This window comes from Cyanistes caeruleus, chromosome 3 (assembly GCF_971803275.1).
Source record: "Cyanistes caeruleus chromosome 3, bCyaCae1.hap1.1, whole genome shotgun sequence".
NCBI lineage: Eukaryota > Metazoa > Chordata > Aves > Passeriformes > Paridae > Cyanistes > Cyanistes caeruleus.
In genome coordinates this window covers 45,074,390-45,081,996 of record NC_141703.1, presented here as the reverse complement: position 1 = coordinate 45,081,996, position 7,607 = coordinate 45,074,390, and the positions used below count along the sequence as shown (strand labels likewise).

Below are 7,607 nucleotides of genomic sequence, written 5' to 3'. Positions count from 1 at the left end.
AAATTTCATGTTGCCACCTACTTGCTCTCCACATGCTTTCCATCTTGTCGCCTGGCACTGCCGAGTTATGAGCCATCCTATTGGATGTCCATCCTATTGGACACTATTAAGCTCTCAGAAGGCATAGACATTTTTTTTTTCTTTTTAAATTTATGTCAATTTTTAGTATTGTACCCTTTTTAAATCTACTTACCTTTTGATGGTCACCCCAGGTATGTTCTCTGAAGTGAAAGGAATTCTCAGCTTGGAAGTATTGGTATGGGTTTATAGGGCAGTGACTGATACCAGTAAAATGTGAAGCCAAATGACAAAATGTTATAGAACTCAAAGAAGGAGAGCCAAAACTGAGGGAAGGACTCCTGTGGGAGGAGAGGGAGGGAGATTGCAGAGGCACGTTATTGAGATCTTTTGTCTTTTCAGATGAAATGTCTGTGGCTTTTACTCCAAGAAGACTTGAAAAGAGAAATATCCTTTTTTACTTCTGGTTTTCCTAGAAGCCTTTCTTCCCAAGCATGTCTACATGAAAATGAAAATGCCGACTACATCTCTTTGAAAATATGGCCATGTAACAGTGGTAAGGATGTGAATGACTCTGTGACAACTCATGGTTTATTTTTAGCATACTTGTGACTGATTGATTTCATGCAAAAGTAACACAAAATAGTCAGATATAGTGTCTCATTTTCTTTGATTGTTCCTTTTGTAGAACTGGAATGATTTATCAGTTATATGTGTATTTGCTTTCTGTAAGTTTTTTGGGTTTTGTTTTGTTTTGCTTTGTTTTGTGGGGTTTTTTTAGGTACAAATAACTATAAACGAATAAATTTTCATGTCTGGATTTTGCAATAAAAACTGCAATCAGCATCTCTCTGTGAAAGGAATTGTGCTCTGTATGAAGCCTGGATGGCTAATGCTCAATCACCAGCGTAGAAAAAAATGTTTCAGAGTCACACAAAACAGAAAAAAAATTACTACTAGACTCATATTTTTACTATTTTAAATTAAGATTTTCAGATTGAAGGCTTTAAACACCATGCAAGGTTTTGGACATAACCTGTTTATAGCAAACCAAAAAATTTAATTGTGTGAAATTTATTATTGTGTCTGCTTCAGTTTTAAGAACAGAAACCCTTATTCACACTAATGATGGTTGTCTGGAAGCTACTTGGAACATAACTGTAAACTAGAGCAAATCTTGATGCACCTTTTGAATTAGACAAGCAGACTGATAAAATTGTGCTTTAAGTTTTCATTATGAGGAAAGTGGATTCATGATATAGTACCAAAAATACTAACTGAAATTATGGAAGGGATATTTATTTATTTATATTGAAACAAAAATCTCTTCTAAAATAATGTAAAGCAGTGAAGTAGAACAGTGTTGTTTTAGAGCATCCATACTGTTTATCTCCTTCTGTCTGACTCTGAACATTAAACTGAACTTTGTACCACACAAATCTCTTCCATGCTCTGCATCATGCTTCTCTTCCTTTCTTTCTTATCTTTGTGATGCAGGTAGTAAGTCTGAATTCTCTTCTGGTAAATGAGCAGAGCTGCTTGAGCCCATAGATCTCTTCAATGACTGGATGGAACAGAGAAGGAGAACTTTGTCAAAGATCAATTATTTCTTAATTGTAAGTAGTACCACAAGTCTATTAAAGATAATTCCTATGGGAAATGAATTATCAGTGCAGCAGGAATTGGTGCCAAGGTGCCTTATCAGTTCATGCTTATTCAGCTGTGTTCCACCTGACTATGCCTCATGTACTCAAAATAACCCATGCTTGTAAGTTTAAATATCTCACCGTATTTCTGAATTGCTATGTATTCTTGCATTTTCATTATTCATTGTTCCTTAGCTGAATGATACATACCTAACTTAATTTTTCCTTTATTTTTCACCTATTTTACATTTCTGTAATTACAGGTCTTTCCAAAGTATTTTGGAATTAAGATTCAACATTACAATTTTCTGATTATGAGGTAATAAGATGTAATACTTCAAATGTGATCACACTAGAGATTTGTAATAAGGGCTGTGTCTTTCCTACATTAGAATAATCTTCACACATTAATACAGTCCAAGAATTATTTTTGCTTTCCTCTTATAAAAATATTGCTAATAATTTTTATGTCTCTCCAGGATCTATCACTGGAAGAACATTCTTTAAGGAAAGAAACAGCAGTGTAATCACATCCAGAAATGCTTCAGAGAGCTGGCATGGACTGTGCTGTCATTCTACCAAACAAATGAGGAGCTGAAGAAACAGACTTAGTAGAATATTTTTTAAATTATATTTTTCAATGAAATTTCAAGTACTATGGTTTGTTTGACATTTGCACTGGAAATGGTATGGCTCCTGAGAGCATGGCTACTTGTATAAGGTAATGTTTTTGCTTTGTTCTTAGATATGTTAGAGTAGAAATATATTTTTATCAATATAATATTTGTATGCAACATCAGCGACATCTTTCCTATGTTGCAACATACTCTAAATACTTCCACCTCATTCACTTCATTGCTTTTTCCTATAAATTGGAAAAATAAAAAAAAGCAAATACTAGAGGTCTCCAGAGCTGTGACCTTTGTCCCACTCTTCCATGTTCTCCCTTCTCTGCTTCCTCTCACACCGCAGGCAATAAATAGTTTAAACAGCGAGAAGCTTTAAAGGTCGGTGTTCTGCGAGAGCCCCAGGCAGGGCTGGAAAGTCCCTGACACTGTTGGGATATGACCTTGTCATAAATTCTCAGGTACCACTCTCTGCCTTAGCACAATCAATTTGAGTTATGTCATAAAATCTGAGATAACTGATCCATGATTAAGGTTGACTTCACAAAGTCAGAGGCTTCTCTAGATATTGATTTTATTCTATTTCCACACTATTAAACCATAGTTTAGCTGCTGGCTGACAGCCCTAGTACTGAGCAGTAAATCAGGAAATGAATGGTACTTTAATGGAAATATTAGCACTTCAATGGTGTATGGAAGCTTCTGACTTGTGATGTGAACTAGGAGTACAAAAAGACGTGTAATATGAAGTAATGAACAGTCTACATTTCAGTAAGTGAAGCTACTGGAAGACAACACAGGTTAAATGTACTGCTCTCTTCTGATAGTCCTGCTAACTTTCCTGAAGATATATTAAATGTAGCTATGATATGGGGCAACCTAAATTTTATCCCAAATGACAAGCACAGCAGCTATGTAAGAGTAGCTGAAAGTTACAAGGACCTGTTCTTTGTATCAGTGAAGCAAAGGGAAGGCATTCTGAGTATCTAGCTACTAATCTGTGAAACAAAATTTTGAAACATATCACAGCCTATGGTTCAAATAACTTTCACACTTTTTTTCCAATATATCTTTTTTCTCAGCAGAAAATCCACAGATTAAAAACTTCTTCTTCTGTTTTTTTGGTTTTTTTGAGGGTTTTTTTTTGTTTTTTTTCCAGTACAACAAACTAAAATAATACATAGCCTATTTACCAAATAATCATTCTTAAGAAACATTTAAATTTTCTTCAGCAGTATTTCTAAATCTAAATCCAGTCCAAAGATGTTTGAGTCAGACCATACACTTAAGAGCTCCATCTTATCTGTCTCTGGCTTATTGTCTGGGCAAAGTGCCCATGGCAGACCCAGCAGTCAATAATGATTCAAGCTCTTTAGTTTTTTGTCACCTGGATTAACTCCCTTATCAACATCTGCTCCCAGTTAATTCTGAGTGTGAGCCTACTCTCTTTACAATTTTCTGGGTTTGTTTGTTTCACTGTCTGGAACATTACTGCATCAAATGTGTGGCAAAGAAACTTTCACTGACTTGTCTGTGTAGCCAAGATAACAATGGTCCTTTCTTAGATTTCTAGTTTCATTGGCTATCTTGGTTACTCAACAGAAGAGCAAATCTAAAGCTCTCTTACACAACGGGAAAAAAAAAAAAAAAGAAAAGAAAAGAAAAAAGATTGGGACTGTAATACTTTTGCTAGTGTTTTCATTTGTCAATCTGAAATTATGTTTTTTAGAAAATAGATGGCATTAATTATTCAATATTTTATACCTTTGTTAGGATTACTCCCTGAGATACCCTTTCCCATCCATCATTATTTGCATTCTTCCCTCTGGGATGCAGAGAGCATTTTATTTTAGTAAAACAATAAAATATATTATTTTTAATAGTGTATATTTTGCCGTGAAAAGCAGACGTTTAATATGATTAAACTATCTGTTAATATGACTTTAACAGCAGTCAGCTGCTAATTTCATCAGTGACTGTTTTCAGTCTGTATAATTGATAAGATTGTTAAATTTTGGAGGCAGACTAAGAAGTGCAGATTGTGTGACATCATTTACTGGAAGAGTAAATTAACAAGTCATACCTATATAAAGCCTGATGCATAATGTATCCTGCATAATAATACGTATTGTGAAGAACTTATTCATCTACAATCAGATCACTAATATAAATAATTTCCATTAACTTTTAAATATTTGAAATAATACATCATTTAATTGTTTATACCAAACAAATTTAAGCCTCAGTAAAAATAAATATTGAATAGAGAGATAAACAAGTTTTCTATCCTTTTTGCCATATTTTTGGAGTCAGTGTCAGAACTGTAATGGCCTAACTGATTTAATCATGAGTTTTTAAAGACGTAACCTACCCTATTCATGGTTTTTAGATATTGGCACCATACTGGTTTTCTCTCAGGCAATTTCATCAGTTCCAGACATTTAGTGGAAATTGACCTTTATCTTCCAAAGCTCTTTTAAAATTGTCTCAAGCACATTATCTAGATCTGACAGCATTACAATTATAACATTGGTAAATGCCCCTTATTGGCCTCTTAATAGTAATGAAGTGGGAAAATCCTTATCACATGACATGACATTCACTTGGCTTTATCTCCTCAGGCAGTTACTCATAATTCATATTTTATATATTTGAATATATCATTTTAGTATATATTTCCAGTTAAATATACATCCTGACATTTTTACCAATATCTTTGTTACTGCTTAGTACTTTTTCTGTGCTTGCCCCTTACATTCTCACCTCCCTTCAATTTTCTGAAGTTATTTCTAACGGTGACTCAAAATGATCAATTTCTTGTTCTTAATTTTCTATATGCAATTGTGCATGTATAAGTGTGTATATCGCATGCATGTGTATGTGTGCTCCTTTATACATTACATGTATACGTATTTTTATATGTGTACACTCAATGTGCACTTAATGTTATCACAAATGCAATATTAGCCTACCTAATCAGTTCCTCAAAATGTTCATCGTGGCAACTAAGATGTGTTCAAACACAGTCACTTTCTCAGCATCATTTTATTTATGAATATCTTATGACATTTATCTGATTCTTTTTATCAGTGCTTCATTTCTCAAGATGCTCCTCAAGATAAAGATTTTTCTGGTTCTGAATGTGCTGTTTTAAATTAAAACATTGTTTTGTAGCTGAATGCTTTCAAATCTTGGTTCATACCACAAGAATGGAAGTTCACCAAATTTAAATTTTATTGCACATTATGAAGAATTGAAGAGTCTGGTCTTATTTTTCTATTGCATGATTTTATAGCTTGTGGGGTACATCCTGTACTTTTTCTTAGGTTTCTAATCCATAAGCAATCAAGGTCATTTTTCAGTTGTCAGTGGCTCAGAAAAAGATAATGCATATTTTATGCATACTATAATTTTTCTTTGTTGTTTCCTTATCTTCCTAGTAGTTTATAATATTATTTTTTCATTATTATTTGAGCCACATTAATCTTTCCGCACAATTTGAGTAATACTGCTAGGACATTTATTCTCACAAACGTAAGGACTGTGGTGTATAAGTAATTTATTTTTTTTCTTTTCTTCCTCATTTACCCTTGTATATTGATTTCTTTAGTTCTAAATGTGTGGACATTTGTTCTCTCCTTCTTCCATTTTCCTGGGTTTTTTTGAGAAATTCCTCAGTATAAAAAAAATTTACATGCAGCAGACAGAGAGGGTGGAGTTTCTACAGGATAAAATATGGCTGATCTAGAAGTCTTTAGCGAATTTTGTGGTTATATTCTAGAACTTATGTGAGTACATACACCACATGAAGAGATGAAATACCCCCTCTGAGGCAAGGATGGCTCTTCCTGCATGTGTGTGGGCTAGGAAGTATGGTGATGCTAGAACAAGAGCTGCCAGCTTCTGCTGTATCCTCCTCAGAAAATCCCTGTTGTAGCTCACATCAGAATTTACCTCAGTGGGTCTCACTGTGTGAGCAGGAGGGGTGAATGGGCTCTCACTCAGATTAGATTGAGATTGGATTGAGCTGGCTGAAGAGCAAAGGGGGTTGAATGCACCAAAATATTCGGTCTGGGCTTGGCTGAGATGTAGCTTGGCTGCAGCTGTAGCTGCCTGCTGGAGATTCAGCTGGCAGCCCCAGGGACACATGCAGGCAGCATGTCAGCTGTGAAAGGACAGGGACCTAGCTCTGCTGAGGGACTTATTTTGCTGTACACGCTGAATCAAAGCTGCAAAACACCAGGTGAATGAAGAGTGCAATGCTTTGTCCTGGCCAGCCTAGCATCCAGGAGGAGTGTAAGGTATCTGCATGCTTGAGTGAGTGTTTTCCACTGACTTTGTCACAGTTTACTTCAGACAACTGCTCTCAATAAAACTAAGCGGAAAGTTTCTTGTGTCCCACTAGTCACTTCCTCGGATACCAAAATTTGACTGATTTTTCTTTCTTTTTTTTTTGTCATGGCTGTTTCCAGATTAAATAAAAGACATATGAAGAATTTCTGATTTTCTATTTTGATAATAAAGTAAGTCTGTAATAATTACATGGGAATTAAATTACAGCTACAAAGTACATTATAACTATCACATTTATATCTTTAAGCGCCATAAAAAGTACAGGAGCTTGAGTGGGAACTGCTCTCCCCCTGTATCCTCTTGGTACTTAAGGCAGTGGAAAGGAATTTAAGCTGAACTTGGTTCTTCCTTTTTTTGCTTTAGAGGTTAATTTGATGGACTACATGTCTCCTTTATCAGAACCGTATGCCTGAAGTTATGTGTTCTAATTGAACACATGTATAAGTGTTTTGCACCATGGCTGCTGCTACCACCGTGGTCTAGAGGTTAAAACTTGACTCACAACACAGAGTTCAAAGGTCTCATCCTGCCAAAATTCCTATGATTCCTACCATAATTACTGCCAGAATAGTTTTACCTAGATACTGTATAGCGTTAGCCACCAGGCTACAGATGGAATGAAGTCCAGATGAGCCCCAGCCAGCATGTAAATCTTTAGTTCAGTTATTAACCTGCAGCATGGTTTTGGATTGTGGCCCTATAAGAGGTTAGGTCCCTGCAGGTGTTATGGTACACTTCCATATGACATGTTATGAAATCAGAGCATAATGTGGAGGTGTTTCAAAAAAAAAAAAACAAAACAGAATTTCAAATGGATGAATGTGATTTTTTATGAGAGTGTGTTTAGTGAACACTAGTTGAAAATGGGCATCAGACTTACTTATGTGAATTAGGGAAAAAAGAAAGGAAAAAAAGGAAGAAAAGTATGAGACTTGAACTTTTTACCTTCTGTCAAGTGAGATTT

The 7,607-nt window shown here is 35.1% G+C and overlaps 1 long non-coding RNA gene across 1 annotated transcript; it reads left to right on the top strand.

The window, feature by feature from the left end:
- Positions 1 to 420: 420 nt before the first annotated feature.
- On the top strand, positions 421 to 4,229 carry LOC111926177 (uncharacterized). Its single transcript, XR_002862752.2, has 3 exons — positions 421 to 574; positions 1,516 to 1,634; positions 2,144 to 4,229. It is a non-coding gene; the product is annotated as an uncharacterized LOC111926177 (long non-coding RNA).
- Positions 4,230 to 7,607: the final 3,378 nt, after the last annotated feature.